Source organism: Felis catus, chromosome C1 (assembly GCF_018350175.1).
Source record: "Felis catus isolate Fca126 chromosome C1, F.catus_Fca126_mat1.0, whole genome shotgun sequence".
In the NCBI taxonomy this organism is placed as follows: Eukaryota; Metazoa; Chordata; class Mammalia; order Carnivora; family Felidae; genus Felis; species Felis catus.
In genome coordinates this window covers 25,332,562-25,350,752 of record NC_058375.1, presented here as the reverse complement: position 1 = coordinate 25,350,752, position 18,191 = coordinate 25,332,562, and the positions used below count along the sequence as shown (strand labels likewise).

General features: G+C 44.9%; 1 protein-coding gene and 1 pseudogene across 8 annotated transcripts in view; one reads left to right on the top strand and one right to left on the bottom strand.

Annotated features, from left to right (window-relative positions):
- Positions 1–4,869: 4,869 nt before the first annotated feature.
- The window catches only part of PHC2 (polyhomeotic homolog 2), a 116,265-nt gene continuing 102,943 nt past the window's right edge, over positions 4,870–18,191 (top strand). For 7 of the 8 annotated variants that reach the window (XM_045035508.1, XM_045035507.1, XM_045035506.1 and 4 more), the window contains exon 1: positions 5,407–5,798. The gene's annotated coding sequence lies outside the window, so the exon portion shown is untranslated. Of the gene's footprint in view, positions 4,962–5,406; positions 5,799–18,191 lie in introns of those variants that run through there. The other variant, XM_045035503.1, reaches the window with a different exon arrangement.
- Positions 15,232–16,925, bottom strand: LOC101084300 (annotated as a pseudogene).

Here is an 18,191-nt window from a genome sequence, read left to right as displayed (position 1 = left end):
AAACAATGTTCTTTCACTCATTGAGTAAATGGCTACTGAGAGCCAATTCCATGATAGTTTCCCTGTCAGCACTGGGGACAAAAAAGGTGGAGTTTCTGTATGCCTGATTCTGCTGTGGCATCCAGAGAAGGTGATGCGTCAGAGATTAACCAACAATTGGTCCAAAAGAAAAAAAGGCTGCAAGATTGCACTTTCAGATAAGGGATGGCTCTAGCTTTGTCCAAGGTTCCGAAGTCTCTCAATGACAGGATCTGCCTATGGAAGTTTAGGGAAGCCAGTAATGAGCCTCAGACACAAACACCTTTTAAAAACCTAGATCTGTCTGTGCACCAGACGTTTAGACCCAGGGGGTGGGTAGCCTTCTTGGTAGGCATCAGAGAGGCTCAGGATTGGGGCTTGGGCTACCCCATTCTGTTCTTGGCTGTCCTCTAGTTTGATGTGGAATCCTCGACAACTCATCTTCCCTCTCTGCACCTCAGTTCCCTCTGACCATTTCTGTCCTCTCTGAATGCCCAGCTGCCCAAAGAGTATTTGATAAATGTCTGTTGAATGAATGAATGAATCTCTAAAGTCTCTTCTAGCTCTGGTATGGTGAGTCTATGAGCTGGAGACATCTTTGGGAAAGAACGAGATTGGCCAAAAAGAAAAACTTTAGTCTCATTCCTATGGGACCCATGGTCACCCTCTATTATTCAAATATGATCTGCCCCTTATGGACAACCTCCCCTTTCTCTTCATCCCCTTCCTTCATTTTTCATCTCCTCTGCACATATTCTTGTGGGTTGAATTGTGTCCCTCAGAAAAGATATGTTCAAGTCCTAACCCCCTCGTACTGGTGAATGTGACCTTATTTGCAACTGGGGTCTGTAGAGGTAATCAAAGTGAGATGAGGTTATACTGAATGAGGGTGGGCCCTTCTCCAAGAGAACTGGTGTCCTTACAAGAAGAGGGAAACTGGGACATAGACACACAGGGAGAGTGTCATGTGAGGGTGGAGGCAGAGATTGGAGTAATGCATTACAAGCTAAGGCGTGCCAAGGATTGCCAGCAGCCACCAGAAGCCAGGAGAAAGGCATTGAATAGATTCTCCCTTCAAGCCCCCAGAAAGAAACTGACCCCGCTGAGACCTTGATTTTGGACTTCTGGCTCCTGAATTGTGAGAGAATCCATCTGTGTTGTCTTAAGCCACCTAGTTTGTGGTTTATAGCAGCCCTAGGAAACTAATATAGGTCTCCAAGGCCGTTATTTGGAAATCACGCCACTGATGCATGTTAACAGAGCCCTAAAAAGCACCAGCGGCCCTGACAGCTCTCCAAATGTTCACTGCAGATGAGTCATCATTGTGCCTATTGTGGATCTCTGAAACCAAGAAGCCTGACACCCCCATGGGGGAAGGAAGAAGGCCTTCCATACTGTTAGTTAGCAGGAAGAGGATGCTGGGGGTGGAGAGGAGGGTTCCCAGCTGCTTTCCTTCCCCACTGGGGACAGTCCCAAAAAGGGGACTATCATCCCTATTAAATGTCACCGCCATTCACTTTCAGTCCTTCAGTAAGAGTATGTGGAACACTTATGGTGCTGGGTGTTGCTGGGCACTGGGGGAGAGCATGTGCCTGTGGATGGGGGAGGAATCCTAAAGAAATAGAACACACATGTGGTGAATTGTATGAGCCATGCTAGAACAGGGGTGGGCTTGCGGTATGGTGGGTGACTGGCATGGACTCGAAGATCCGGTCCAGCTTGAATCCTGGTCCTGCCACCGCTTTCCACTGTGACCTTGGACAAGTTACTTCATCCCTCTGGGCCTTTGTCTTATTTTAAGTATTAAATAAGATGATGTATATAACACAAGGCCAGAGTAAGTGCTCAATAAATGTTATTTTCATTGTAGGAGAGCAAAGATATTCACCAGAAACAGTTCAGTAAATGAGCAAGGTGATTATGATCAAGCAGGACCCCATCACTTCTTGCCAGACACTATCTGATCAAACGCTCAGAGCAACTCTGGGAGGAAGTTAGTCTCAGTTTACAAATAACATAACTGTGGCTTAGGAATGTAAAAACTTGGCCAAGCTCACAGAAATGAGGACAAGTGGCAGAGTCAAGGCTCAAACTAGAGTCCTTAAGCACACATTCTTTTTCCTGGGCAATCTTTATTTACAAGTCAGAATGGGGAGGGCAGCCTACAGCATATAGTTGAGGGACAGAGAGAGGGCCTAGGGCACTTTGCTTAAGGCTGTGGTTGCCTCGAAAGTACATTGTTTGTACTGGACTTACATGTTTATTTTGTTTCATTAGCAAATACATTAGCAATACATTTCATTAGCAAATATAGGGCATTCCAAGCACTTTATGTCAGTAACTCATTTATCCTCACAGGAGACTCAAAGGTGGGTACTGTATTATTCCCATATTACAGATGTGGAAATTGAGACACAAAGAGGTTAAGCAACTTTTCCAAGGTAGGGAAGGCAGGACTCACACTTGCTTCTTTAGCTCCAAGGGACTATGCTCTTAACCATCGTTCTATACAGCATTATCTTTTGGGGTGGTGGTGGGTCGGCTGCCCAAGTGTATATGCCGGGGGAAGAGGGGCGAGAGAATTAACACCCCCCACACAAGCCACCCTTTGGTGCTATTGCTGCAATAAGACCATGAGTAATTTGACCCTATAAGGTGAATGGCAGGATGGGGGCTGTTTAGCCCTGGGATTCTCTGAGTCAACAGCTTTTCATCCCTGCCCCACTTCCTGAAAACTCTTTGCTCCTCAGCTTTGGAAATCCTTTGAGCACAAAGAGCTCATTTCCTGTGGCCAGGAAGGACGGACGAGTGCCTGATGACAGCTCATCTCCCTCATTAAGGCGCTCATAAAAGTGTTTCAAGGAGCCTGACTTATGGCTCCGCTGTTTGTCAAGATCCCCTTCTGCAAGGAGCCACTCTGGTAATTTGGTGCTAGGAGATGTGCAGGAGAAACCAGCTCCTTTGAGTCCAGGAATTATTTATGATCCTAAGAAGAGGGAATGTCATTGGAGAGATAACAAGCCTTCACCAGCACAACAGACTGTTTAATATGCTACGAGGGATGGGGGGGGGGGGGCAGCTTCAACATTTCAAAGCTAGCCAGGAAACCTGGAGAGATTCTGTACATGGGGGTTGTCAGTTCCTATGAAAGCTCCTGGGGCAATAACAGCGAACAATTATGGAAGTTTTACTGTGAGCCATTTACTTGTGCTAAATGCTTTTTATATGTTAACCCATTTAATTCTCACGCCATTCCTGTCCTATTTTACAAATGAGGAAATTGAGGCACAGAGGGGTTAGGTAACTTAGCCAAGGTCACACATTAGTGAGTAGCCAAGTCAGGATTTTATTCCACATAAGTCTGCCTCCATGGTTGTGCTTTTGAACACCAAACAGTCACAGCTTAGGAGGAAATTAGGGTTTAAATCAGCCCAATAAGATGAAATGTACATATATTCAAAGTTACCTTTAATAATCCCTTAAAATGCCTATAAAGTTTAGCATATTTGATTTGAGGCAAATGGCCTTGTCCAGTAATCAGAAAGCCACTGAGCTAACCTGAAGGGAGGAGCAGAAGGAACGTCCAAATGCAGATGCTAATATTTTTAAACTACTCTGCCTTTAGGCAAACTATCAAATCCCTAGAGGTAAAAATCAAGAGGCAGGGAATTATACAGTGTACTTCCTACCTTGCAGGGGTGACTCTGTTCTCTTTTAATATTTAGCCTGTGACCTTAACGCATATCATTTGTCACTTGATATTTTGCTGGCGCAAGAGAGAACGTAGTCACATTTTAAGAGGAGAGGTGGGAAAGTTCTGTTCTGCAAGTCCAAGTCCAAGCCTAAATGAAATGAACCTGGTGCAACAAGATTTCATGAGACTAGTTTGGAGCCAGATAAACCTAGCTTTGAACCTAAATCTGCTATTAACTAGCTGTGTAGCCTTGGGTAATTTGCTTAGCTTCCTAAAGCCTCAGTTTCTTAATCTGTAAAATGGTCATAGCAACACCACTGCATTGAGAAGATTGAATTTAAAAGTTTATAAAGTAGTGAGTTTGAGTATAAATCATAGAAATTAAGTACTAGCTCTTAATAGCTATTTGACCTGAGACAGGTCATGTTACCTTTCTAAGCCTCATTTCTCCTCATCTGCAATGGGGACATAACTGCTCTGCCTACTAACCTCAAAGGTCTTTGTAAAGAAACACTAAAGCACTGTACAAGGGTTGTATGAGTATCTTCCAGACGCTTAGTATACCTGGAATTGTGAGGAGGTGCTGGGAGACCCCTGCTGGAGAAAACAACTCAAGAGAGTCCTGGCCTGAAGTCAGAAATGGGCTCAGACCTCCACTTTTAACATTTGGTGTGGCTGTGTGACTTTGGGTGAGTGACCTAGCCTCTCTGAGCCTCCACTTTCCCTTCTATCAAGTGGGGTTAACAGTACTGACATCTCAAGGTTACCCCGAGAATCATGTCCAGCAGAAAAGTGTTAGGCACGTGGTAAGCGCTCGGTAACTATTTGCTGAGTCTGAATCCTTCTGAGAGGAGCCAAATTCAGCCCCTCTCCCTCCGCAGGGTGGGAAAAGTGCACGGTGTCTCCACACAGAATTCAGGTAGTGGAGATGCTCCCGCGGGGCCACTGGGCTCCGGTGCCTCCCCGCTCCCCCGCCCTCCCAGCCGTTGCCATGACCACCGGTTCAGGCCCGGAGCAGCACCTAGGCGTGTTCGCCCCAATCCCCGCCTTCCAGAGTGACCATTGGCTGGAACGGGCACGTGACGCGCGCTGGTATGCTAATATATGGTAATCGCCCCCCACGCCCCTCCTCCCCGGGCTGTGTCCGAGTAGCCAGCAGGGTGCGCGGCGCCGAGCCGAGGGGGCGGGCTGAGGGGCGGCCCCCGGGAGAGAGCGGCCAGGTGGAGGAGGAGCGCGAACGCGACCGCAGGTAACGGGCGGGCGCGTGCGCGCTGGGGCCGGCTCGCGGCGGACGGGCAGCGCGCGGGGCACTCGGGCCGCCGCGCTGCCGGCTTAACCCTTTGGGCACCCAGCTGTCACGGCCGGGCCGGGGCGCGGCGGCCGGGTCGGGCCGCGCGGGGCGGGGCACTGCCGTGGGCACCTCAGGCAGGCGGCGGGCGGGCGGGCGGCCTGACCCGGGATCCGCGGCGCGGGGCCCGCGTGGGCACCCAGCAGTCCGGCCGGCGGAGCGACCGGCTGCGGCGCGCGGGGTGCGGGGACCCAGCGGCGACCAGGGCTGCGGAGCAGCTGCGGGGCCGGCACTTGCGGCAGGCTGCGGGGGGACCGGCTGGAGCACCGGCGCGCGCGCGCGGCTTCTCCGGGGCTGAGCCCCTTCCGCGCAGAGGCCCGCGCAGAGGCAGCCCGTGGCCTGGCGCGGCCTGCGTCCCCTGAGCTCGTCCCACAGAGTGTGAGGAGACCCTGGGGTCCGGCCTGACCTCGGCGTCCCCCACACAGCCGGGCCTGACAGCCCAGCCGCCGGCACTTTTGACCCGGAGTCACGCTGGGGCCCCTTGTGGGACGAAGGCGAGACTGGTGCTTAGGGGGCACCGGCGGAGGGAACTGGGGACTGTCGGTGCTGGGAGGAGAGGACAATCCCCTAAAGAAAAAGCAGGCCCCAAGATTTGCCAGGTTTGAGAAGGAGGGATGCCCAGGAAAGGCACTGGCCCCTTGTTTTCTGTGCTGGGTGATGACCTGACACTCATGGGCAAAGGTCACTGCCGGACACCTGGATCGGGTCTGTCATGTCCAGAGGAAGCGGCTGTTTTGCGTGAGTTTCTAACAAATTTCTTATAAGGCAAGGTTTAAATTCATCTTTCTTCCTCACCCTTCTAGGTCTGCTACAGAAGTGTGTTCTTTTAATTATCCACCCCCGCCCCCCCCAACCACCACCAGTTTGCTAAGATCTGTGGCAGCTTTAGGCTCACGGTGTCATTTAGCTTGCACTACAACAGAAATGGTAGGATGGACCATGTGCCACTAATGTTAAGCTTGCCCTGGGAGCTTCATGGAAGTGTGTGGGTGTGGGTGTATGTGGTGTGGTGGGGGGGGGGGGGGGGGGGAATGCTGCTATCATCAATGGGGATGAAAAACTGACTAATGTGCCAGATATATCAATAGAATTTCCTTTATGAGTCTAAAGTCGTTTCTTCCAAATCGGGGGAAAAAACGGGGCTACACATGAAAAGTACTAGGAACCAATTTGATTTTTGCAAGGGAAGCGCAAATTGTACTTTCATATTGTTCTTGATGTCTTTCATCACAGAACAACAAACACTTGCTATATGCCAGGCACTCTGCTGTGCCTTGTGCTACGTCTTGGGGATGCAGAGATGAATAAGATAATTAGTCCTTGTCCTCAAAGAAGTAGTGGGAGAGACAAATAAAATTGCCAGTAAAAGTGATCGCATAATAGATGTGTATATAAAGAGCTGTGGAAACACAAAGGAGAAAACAATTAGCTGTCTGAGAGGGTCAGAGAAGGCTTTCCAGAAAAGAACATGTTTAAGCAAGATCTTGAAGGATGAATAGGAGTTTGCCTTGCAGAGAAGATTGAGAAGGACAGGAAGGGCAGCCAAAAAAGAGGAAACAGTAAATACAGACAGCTGAAGAGTGTGGTATCTCTAGGTAATTGCTTTATATTGCAGCCATGGCCTTTTCCCTGTCTCAATGAAGTAACTTCCCAAAAGTAATCTAGAATTTCTAATTGCCACTATAATTTTCCTTCTTATTGTTCTTCCTCTTATTTTCCTTCGTATTGTTCTTCCTCCCCACTTTTTCCCCTCATCGGTTTTTCTGAGCCCCATTCCATACAGCAAGAGGAAAATACAGGTCATAACCAGGGAAGCAATGCTGAATGTCAGATCTGTGAGGTCAGATTTCTGAGACCTGAGGAAGTGAGTAATAAGGTCACAAGCTGGGAGGATCTGGAGCAAGAGAGGATCTGGCCTGTGATGTGGGTCAGGACAGGCAGTTCAGGACTGAGACCATGAATCATGCAGGAGTGACAGAGTCCTCTGTTACACGGTGCCAGCTGCAGAGGACAGGGTTAGATCTGACAGCTTCAAGCAACTATTCAGAAAAGGACAGCGCCGTCTCCTCAATAGAGTATTTCCAGCATTTCCTTCTTTCTGTTCTCTCTCCCTCACTATTACCCTCTTTTGATCCCATTTCCCATCCATGATGCACTTTTATTGGGCCTCTTTTACTGAGGGCTTAGCTACCAAAGCAGAGAAATCCTGTTCTGCTGCCTTAGCATCCACCTCCAGAACTATAAATAGTCCATTTTACCTCATAAGCCATCAACTAGCCAGCCTATTTTTACTTCCTAATCATTTGGAAATAGCGACGATGGGCCTACCGGTGGTACAGTGGGCATCCCCAAAGCTCACCTAATGTTCGAATCAGATAAAGGCCTTTTAGCTTTGTTTAAACCAACATTTATTTTTAGAATGGATAGTGGTGAATTTTTGGCAAATCCCCGGTCTTGAACTATATTACAGAGGAAGCGATGTAAAGAGGTGATGTGCTTAATGTGGACTGCTAAGATGGACAATTCTGTAAGTGCTAGAGAGTCACGGGTGCTATTTAAGCAATTTTCTCGATCACCATGTTTACTGAGCACCTGCTTGTGTGCAAGTTCTGTGCTGTATTTGTGGTTTGGAAAACACAGGAAAATGAGAGAGGTGGTGTCGTCTGGGAATTATTCTCTGCTAAACAAGGATTTGGATCCCAGTTCCAGCAGTTACTTGCTATGTGACTTGGACAAGTTAGTTGACTTTGTTTCTTCATCTGTAATAATGTCACCCACCTCATGGAGTTGTGAGGATTAAATGTCAAGCAGCCATTCAGTAAGTTTTCAAAGTGATGAAACATGCGGTATTATAGAAGTTGAAGAAAGAGAAAGATCATTATGGACTATGATTCCCAAGGAAGGCGTTTTTCAGAGGCATCGTGAATTTTGTTCTATAGAGAGAAGGAGGGTGGAAGGAATTTCCAGATGGGAGAAATCATGTTTATAAAACACAGGACTGGAGTATGGAAGAAAGTTTTCAGGGACCAATCTGGCAAGATCAAAAGGTTTAAGTAGAGAAGTTCTAAGACTAGAAGTGTTGGCTGCAGCCAGATTTTAACAGGCATTGAATACTGAACTAAGGAGTTAGAACTTTATCCTGTATGATGGAAAGTCTGAAGATGTTTGGTTAGGGAAATGTGGGGTCATGAGAGTCTCAACAACAGTGTGGAGAATAAACTTTAGTAGGGATGGGGTGCCTGGGTGGCTCAATCGGTTAAGCGTCCGACTTCGACTCAGTTGGTGATCTCATGGTTCGTGAGTTCCAGCCCCACATTGGGCTCCATGCTGACAGCTCAGAGCCTGGAGCCTGCTTTGGATTCTCTGTCTTCTTCTCTCTCTGCCCCTGTCCCGCTCATGCTCTGTCTCTCAATAAATAAACGCTAAAAAAAAAGTGTTTTTTTAACTTTAGTAGGGATAGAAAGAGAACTGCACAACCAGCTAGTACATTATTTAAGTAGTCTAGGTGTGAGGGGGTAAAAAATTGAATTAGGGTGATGGAGTGAAAATAAAAAGATGGGTTCAATAAGTATCATAAAGGAAACATGAACAGGACTTTATGACTGACTGGATACAGAGGTCAAGAAACAAGGAAAAATCAGATCTAGCCTTGAAGATGGTTGACAAGATTAACAGAGACAAGACAAAAAGGAAAACCAGTTTGGGGAGAAGAGGAAATGCTAGGTGCTAGATACCTTTTTAAAAAATGTTTATTTATTTATTTTGAGAGAGAGAGAGAGAGAGCAGGGAGGGGTAGAGTGGGGAGGAGCAGAGAGAGAGAGGGAGAGAGAGAATCCCAAGCAGGCTCCACGCTGTCAGTGCAGAGCCAACTTGGGGCTTGATCTCACAAACCATGAGATCATGACCTGAGCCCAAATCAAGAGTCAGACGCTTAACTGACTGAGCCACTCAGGGAGTCCACTAGGTGCAAAATATCTTGAGGTGATACTGGAACTTACAAGTGGACATGTCCCATAAGTATTTGGAAGTGAGAGACTTATGCTCAAAACAGAGAAGTCAAGGAGTATTGTGTATAGAAAATGATAACTGAAGCCATGTGATTAGCTTGGCCCACCAGTGGTAGCAGCATAGAAACAGAAGTATGGAGGACCAAGGGCCAAAGCTTGAAGATTGCCCATATTTAGGTAGGTAGGAAGAAGAAATGTAGTCAGTATGGTAGGAAAAAAAGGAATATCAGAGAAGCCAAAGAACCATCTTATTTATTCATCCAACAAATGCGTTCCCTTTGTGTACCTGAGAGATGCGAGACTGAGTAGACATTCTGTTGGCCATGAGGGTGCATATCACCAAAGTCAGAAGAGAGGGTTTCAAGCTGGAGGAATTGGTCACCAGTATGAAATTGTACAGAGAAAGTGGGAAATGCCCATTTCATTTAGTAAACATGGGGTCATTAGTAACTTTTTGAGAACAATAGCTTTAGTTCTCGCCCATGGCGGGTGTTCACCCAAGGGGGTGGCCACGGGGATATTAAACACCAGAGTGAAAAAGATGTGCCATGAGATGTGGTTAGGAAATGGGGACCGCATGCAGATCACCCTTTGTATACTTTGTAAAAAATGGGAAAAGAGAAGTAGGAAAGTGGTTAGAGAAGGCAGAAGGGCCAAGCAAAAGATTTGATCTTCCTTGTCTGCTTCATTATTTTAGTTTTCTTAGAACCTCAGTCTCATGCTTTCATGTCCTTTATAGCAGTTCAGTAATTCATTTCCTAAACTTACTGCTCTGACAGTTACCTGCATATTTCATTGAACAATAATAGATCAGCTACCACTTATTGAGTGCGTACTATGTGCTAAACACTTTGTATATGTTCTATTCATTATCCCACTTAATCTTCACAATACTGGATTACAACCATACAATCTCTCGGAAGCATGGAGAGGCTAAATAAATTGCCTAAGATCACATAGGGGATCTGGGATTTGGACCCAACTCGGACTCTAAAGCTCTTCTAAAGGACCATGCTGTAATAGTCCCTGAAGGCAGGGCCAGCTTCATGAGTGTGCAGCCTATGCAACCTCTCGGGGCCCTGCATTTAGAAGGGCATTCTCCTCCCTGCATCTCCTCATTTGGTTTAATGCTCTGTTGTTGTTACCTTGAAATCCTTAATATTTTTTTTAAAGTTTATTTATTTATATTTGAGAGAAAGAGGAAGAGGGAGGGACAGAGAGAGAGGAAGAGAGAGGATCCCAAGCAGGCTCTGCCCTGTCAGCACAGAGCTCAATATGGGGCTCAAACTCGTGAACCATGAGATCGTGACCTGAGCCAAAATCAAGAGTTGGACGCTTAATCAACTGAGCTACCCAGGTGCCCCCTAATAATTTTTAATGAAAGCCCTGCTTTTTCATTTTGCACTGGGCCCCACAAATCAGGCAGCGAGTTCTGCCTGCAGGTATTGATACTTTGCCTAAAGCAGGAAAAGCATGTTGTGCTGGATCCCTTGTTTTGCTTGTGTAGTGTATCTAAGTCCTTGTTGTGTCATGGTGCACGGTCACATTTTCCTGTGGGCTTCTCACTTTGGACTCCTGATGGAAAAGGCAAAGGGGGGATATTTTGAAGTTCAAGTAGATAGCCAGTAGCAAAATAGAGAATAAAGAGGCAAGGAACTCTTTACCCGGAATGGCTCCTGGAAACTCATCCATCGAGTCTTGAGAGTATTATTAGGTAGAGTTTAGTCCTGCTGCTGTCTTTACTCCCAATTTAAATAAGAAATGAGTTCATTTCTATTCCTTTTGTAGTCAAATAGTCCCATTTGCTTGTAGGAAGCTATGGCGACCTTTTTATACCTACTGAAACAGAAATTGGGGTTGAACAGGTATAATACAACTTGTCTGCCCTGATCTGATGTCTTTTTAGCCAGGCTGATGCCTCCCCTGCACCCCCATACCGGGGACTACCCAGAAGCTGTGAACCATGCAGCCCCATTTACCTCATGTGTCTTGAATGTCCATGTTCCACCCTAATCTTCGTTGCCTGCTCTATTCCTTTATCCACATGAATCATGGAAGCCAGGAAAACTTAATCTTGGATATTATCTCTTATTTTTGGCTTTACAGTCATTACTTGGCACTGACACCAAATGAAGTTTTTCTGGTCCTCACGATTATTGCTCTCGCAAAAAACAACTTTTCCTTACCCTCTTGCTCCTCCCACTCCCGGTCCCTCTGTGTAATCATTTGACCAGTACTGACCAAGTGCTTATAGCACTTGATGCTAGCTGACCACCTGACCAGGTCCCAGCACCAGCCAGCTTAGATCCTTCTGTGGAGGATGTCAGACAAGACTGTGATTGTGTTGCTTCCTCCCATTACCTGTGTCATTCCCATTCAGAGTGCCTGTTCTCACTTTCTTTTTTGTTTTTTAATTTTATTTTTTATTTTTTAAATTTTACATCCAAATTAGTTAGCATATAGTGCAACAATGATTTCAGGAGTAGATTCCTTAGTTCCCTTTACTCATTTAGCCCATCCCCCCTCCCACAACCCCTCCAGTAACCCTCAGTTTGTTCTCCATATTTATGAGTCTCTTCTGTTTGGTCCCCCTCCCTGTTTTTAGATTATTTTTGTTTCCCTTCCCTTATGTTCATCTGTTTTGTCTCTTAAAGTCCTCCTATGAGTGAAGTCATATGATTTTTGTCTTTCTCTGACTAATTTCATTTAACATAATGCCCTCCAGTTCCATGCACATAGTTGAAAATGGCAAGATTTCATTCTTTTTGATTGCCAAGTAATACTCCGTTGTATATGTACACCACATCTTCTTTATCCATTCATCCATCGATGGACATTTGGGCTCTTTCCATACTTTGGCTATTGTTGATAGTGCTACTATAAACATGGGGGTGCATGTGTCCCTTCGAAACGGCACACCTTTATCCCTTGGATAAATGCCTAGTAGTGCAATTGCTGGGTTGTAGGATAGTTCTATTTTTAATTTTTTGAGGAATCTCCATACTGTTTCCCAGAGTGGCTGTACTCCTGTTCCCACTTTCTACTCCCAACATGGACCAGGTGAGCCTAAGAAAAACTCTTTATAGTTTTAAAGAGATTTAGAGTATAACCCTATGGCATATGTCACAAAACAAAGTTTCAATGGCCAGGTGTTCTCCATGGTCTCCTACTTGTGCTGGTGGTATAGTCTCCATAAGGTCCTGTAGTAGTCATCTGCTGCTATGTAACAAATTACCACCAAATTTATCAGCTGAAAGCAACAAACATCTCTGTCTTTTAAGAGTCAGTTCAAGCATTGTATCTCAGAAGCATTTCCCAACTTGCTTTTAACGAATTAGTATCCTTACTCTCTGGTCTTCCTTTGTACTTTAACATGTCCTTATAGCACTTACCACAGTGTTGTAATTGCTAGGCACCAGGTCTTTTTCATATCCGTAGCTGCAATTCCTCAAACCATTCCTTGAACATAGCTGATGCTCAATAAATAGTTGTTGAATATGCTTTAAAATAGCTTATACCTTTATATACTTTCTACTCTAGAAAACTTATATATACTACAAAGTACTTAGCCTTATGCCCTATGATAAATATACCCTTCTTCATCTCCCTGTCTAAAGGCTCAAGTGTCATGTTGTTGAAGATGTAAAGAAACCATTGTATATGTCAAAGACTTGTTGACACAGCAACTCACCTATTCCAGGGAGGACTTGTTGAACTTGTCTGGGTTAAGTCCCTGTTCCATCCATACTCTGAAACCAGTTCTGACCTTTGTAGGAAATTATATAACAAGCCCCTAGCCCAAAGATACTTGGCTCAATAACAAAGCCAGCATTGGTTCACTATTTAAATATTTGACTATAAACTTTATGAAGGCAGGACCTGGGTCTGGCTTATTCACTGCTGTATTCCCAGCACCAAGTACTATTTGATGCTTAATAAATACATGGGTGATGAATTAGTGACACTCCATTCTTGAGTCGCATGTTCCATTCCTGTTATCCAGGTCCCGAACTCTGATCACCCAGAACCTTAGGCCTGAGTTCTTCATTTCATATGGCCCATTTTGTCTTGCTCCTTGACTTGTCTTTTCCATCTCCTCATCATAGCTGATCTTTGTGAATTTGACCCCTTGCTTATTCTGAATTAAGGTTCCTCTTCCTGTCTTGATCTTTCTAATAATATTGACCAGATGCCCTTAGGAGACTATTCTTTTCTCTACCTATAACCAGAAACTGTACGTGTTGAAAAGTATTGAACTGAAGAGAATTCCATTCAGATTTCAAAAGAGAGGAGACAGGCCCCTTAAGAAGTGAATTTTGGCCAGAAACCAAATTGTAAAATTTTGTGAGTCTGTTAAACTGATTAACTTGTAAACTTAAGCAATTCAATGCAAATTAATTTTTATACCAACCAGCAAATCCAAGGAGGGGAGGGAATTAAGTGAGTGTGTAAATATGGTTGCCAGGGAGACTTTTCCTGACAGAAGAGAGAACCTCACAGGAATGTATACAGGCCCAAGACAGCAATGTAACCTGATCTTTCTCTGTTCTCTTTTTGATGGGGGAAGAAAACAATGCGGAAACCATGGGTACAGATAAGGGTGGCTTTAGGCTCTTCGAGAGACTGGAGGAGTAAGTTCTCCTTCTTGAAACAGGGCTGAGTAGTAGAGTTTTCCAGAGCAAAATGACTATTACAAGGCACCTATTCCTTCTGAGGAAACTTCTGGAAATGTAGAGCACTGAATTCATCTCTGAAATAGCATTCATTCATTCAACACATGTTTATTAAGTACTTTCTAAATGGCCCATTGCCCAGATAGGAATATGGTTATAAGGATTGATAATAGTTTGAAGGTACTGTATCATATCTAGTGGATGGTCTTAAATTTTTGTCTAAATAAATTTTTTGAAATAGAAGGTAATATATGGACCTAAATATTTAATATGTTTTAAATTTTTAAAATGTTTATTCATTTTTTGAGAGAGAGAGCGTGAGTTGAGGAGGTGGAGAGAGAGGGAGACACAGAATCTGAAGCAGGCTCCAGGCTCTGAGCTGTCAGCACAGAGCCCAATGTGGGGCTCGAACTCATGAACGTGAGATCATGACCTGAGCCAAAGTCAGACACTTGACTGACTGGGCCACCCAAGTGCCCCAATGCTTTTTTTTTTTTTTTAAATAACATTCTTTTATGTTATGTCATGTTAGTCGGTTGAGTGTCCGACTCTTGATTTCTACTCAGGTGATGATCTCATGGTTCCTGAGATCGAGCTCCTCATAAGGTTCTGTGCTGAGTGTGGAACCTGCTTGGGATTCTCTTTCTCCCTCTCTCTGTCCGCCGCCCCCACCCCCGTCTCTCTGTCTCTCTCAAAATAAATAAATAAACTTAGAAAAAATAAAATTCTATTTGCAGTAAAAGCATGAGCACAAGTGTATTTTCTGCTATTTTTGTATTCTCAGGTCATTGCTCTTGAGAAAAACCTAACGTGAAAATTGATCCATAAAGCCACACCTCAAGGTGGATATTCATCTAGTGACAGTGTCATCTGAATTGTAGGTGTAGTACCAGTTAAGGACAAATCCATCTCCTAGAGAGCTACAATCCAAAGAGACCCTAATATTTTAGCTACAAATGATGGGTGATTTGAGGTCTAAAATCTTGGCTGTAAAATGCATTTGGGTTGAAATGTGTAACACTGTCACATATCTGAGGCCTACCCTTCAGCGTCTCCCCATGTACTTTAATATGCTGGAGTTTTGTACTGTGTATGGTGCCTTTCAGTGGCCCGCAGAGAGGGAAGTAGAGGGTAATGGTTAACAGCATGGACACGAGAGCCAGACCGCTTGGGTCCCAGCTCTGCCTCTACCACTCGTTCACTGGAGCTTCACAGCTTTCTTCAAGTCCTTCCCCCCTCTGCTCCAGTCTCTTTGTGCACAGTGAGGATAATGATAGTACCTAGCTGGAAGAAGTATAGAATTAAACAGGTTAATACGTGTGAGGTGCATAATAAGTACCATGTAAGTTGTACCTCTTATTACTTCCTGTGTCCTCCTAGAGAGTAGGGTTGATTCCATTTGAAGGAAGAGCCAGTTGAGATGTATAGAGGTAAAATTTCCCTAAAGTTGCACAGTAAGTTTGGGCTCAAATTATTCTCTTTCTTTCTTCCTTTTTTTTTTTTTTGAGAAGGAGTTTGCTTTACTGGGGGGAGAGCACTGTACATGATCAACAGATGAAGGCAGCCCAGTGGGCATCCTGCACATCACACTCAAAAAGGTACACAGGAGGTTTTGCTAAGAAAGAGCAACTGGAACATGGGTTCCTCTGGGTAACTTCCCCAAACTCATCCCCCCTAGGAGCTGGGACACTCCTGACCATTTCCTTGAAGGCAAATGTGGTCATTACAGATAGAGCCCCTCAGGGGTGCATTCTTGTTTTTTATAAAGAACATTTTCTTTAGATTTTTTTTTTTTATGAAGAACATTTTCCTTAGATTTTTTGAAATCTTCATTTGTTGCTTTCATTCTACATTCTCTCAAGGCCATCAGACCAGCTTCTGTACAGATTGCCTTGATGTTGGTCCCAGAAAAGCCATCTTTAGCCATGATCAAGTCATCCAGGGCCGCATCATCGGCCAGCATCATCCTGCTTGTGTGGGTCTGAAAGATGTACTTCTTAGTCTTTTCATCAGGCAGGAGGAACTCAATTTTCCTGTCTATGTGGCCTGGTCTGACGAGTGCTGGATCCAAAGTTTCTATTCAGTTTGTGGCCATGACTTTCACAAGTGAAATCCATCCAACTGGTTCAACAGTTCCGACATTGTTCATTGAATTTCTCTCTCACCGCCACAATTTGAGGCATATCTTTTTGTTCCAGTGGCTTCAATTTCATCAATAAACATGATGGATGGTGCATGTTCTTCCACAGCTCGAAACAATTCCCGAATGAGTTTGGGCTTCTCACCTAGGTACTTCTGAATCAGTTCAGAGCCAACCACTCTTTTTTTTTTTTTTAATTTTTTTTCAACGTTTATTTATTTTTTGGGACAGAGAGAGACAGAGCATGAATGGGGGAGGGGCAGAGAGAGAGGGAGACACAGAATCGGAAACAGGCTCCAGGCTCTGAGCCATCAGCCCAGAGCCCGACACGGGGCTCGAACAGAGCCAACCACTCTTAAGGAAGTGTCTGAGGCTTTGTTTGCTACTGCTTTGGCTAATAAGGTTTTACCTGTGGCAGGTGGACCATAGAGAATGACCCCCTTTGGGGGCTTTATACCCATCTCTTCATAATATTCAGGATGAGTAAGAGGAAGCTCCACAGGTTCCTTAATTTCCTGGATTTGGTTGTCCAACCCCCCAATATCAGCATAGGTTTCCTTGGGGTCCTTTTCTACCTTCATCACTGTGACCAAGGGATCCGTGTCATCCATGAGCATGCCTATGATGGCATGCACCTTGGGGTTGAGCAGGACTGAGCAGCCTGGCTCCAGCAGATCCTTGTCTACAAAGGAAAGAATGCTGACATTGTGTGCTGTGGGCTCAGATTATTTTCATTCTTAATTTAGCCCTGAAGCTTTCCATTCTACTTAGTAAGAGAGACAGAAAATGAGAATTGGAGTAGGAGAGACGAACTTGGCTTTGGGAGCATTTTGAAATAGGGATTATTTCACAAAAGATGCTGGCACTACAGCATACGAAAATGAAGTTGTCTTCTCAAAGGCAAAAGAGTGTAAGAAATGGTTGGGAGTCATATAAGACAGGGGATGTCATACAGGGGCAGGCCTGTCGTATGTTGAGCCCCAAATTCTGTCTCTGATCATGATAACAAGGGACAGTTGGAGGGGGTACCGTAGCTGCCATCCATGATGGGATCTTCTGGTATAGGGATGGACCCACCCATCCCTAACTGTCTTAGGGTCCTGCCTAAGGACACTAAGGCTAGTTCACTCAAGGATTTAAGCTCTATTTCTATTTTGGGTCTTTAAAATCTGTTCATTTATTCAACATTTTTAAAACTCTGTACCCCCATGCTAGTAGCTAGGGATGCAAAAATGACTAGAACCCAATCCTGGCACCCCAGAGGTTTATAAAGGAAGACAGATGTGGAAATGTTGATTATGGTATTGTACTTGGTGCCATTAATAGGAGTATGGGCAAGGTGTTTTGAGAGCTTAGAGGAGGGATCACTTAATTCTGCTTAGAAATGTCACCTTCTAGAGAAAGTGACATTTTAAATGACGACAGGAGCATAAGGAGTCCTCAGGTGGACAATGTGGCTCAGACAGGAACACTATGTACCAAGGTGGGGTGTTTGTGTATGAGAGAGCAAGTATACTTGGAGAGTTCCAAACATTCTGACATGTTCAGAACAAAGCGTATGAGTAGGGTAGTGGCAGAAACAAGGCTGAAAAGTAGGTCAGCAGCAAATACAAAGGCTTGGCTGGCCAAGCTAAGGAATTTGGACTTACTGTGCAAGGCCCTGAAGAGCTATTGGAGCACAGGAGCAGTGATGGGGTCGGGCCTGCCTTTTGGGAAGATCAGAGCGGCAGTGTGGAGGGTGGTTTGGACTGAAGTGAGACCAGAGACAGAATCACAGGGTTAGAAGAGTGTCTCTAATCCCACTTCTCATCTCCTGCCAGTATTTTTACTGTCGAATATATGTACTTGTTCCTTCAGCCCAGATTTATCAATGGCATGCCAGGTACAGGGCTAACTGCTGGAAATTCTAGAAGAAACCACACACAACCCTGCCTTGGAGTTACTTACAGGCTCTTACTTGTTCTAAACAAAAGCTTGCTTGTGTTTTTAGTCCTCCTTGTCTACCTTATGCCTCACCTTGGTCCCAGGGCTGGTGTTCTGTATATGAAGATGACCTGTATTGTGCTGGCCTTGTCTATGCTCATCATGATGTCCCTGTCCCCATTATAACTCCTCTCAACCTTCATCTCTCCTAAGCACAAAGCTCTCATCACTTAATGAATTCCTATGGAGAATGAATCGATTACATCCCCTTTTTAGACTTCTGCTATTTAAATTCTTAATTTACTCTCATTTCCCCAAACGTCAGGCACTCTACGTTAGTTCTCTTAGTCACATATTAAACATTTCAGGCCCTACTTCCTATCCTTTA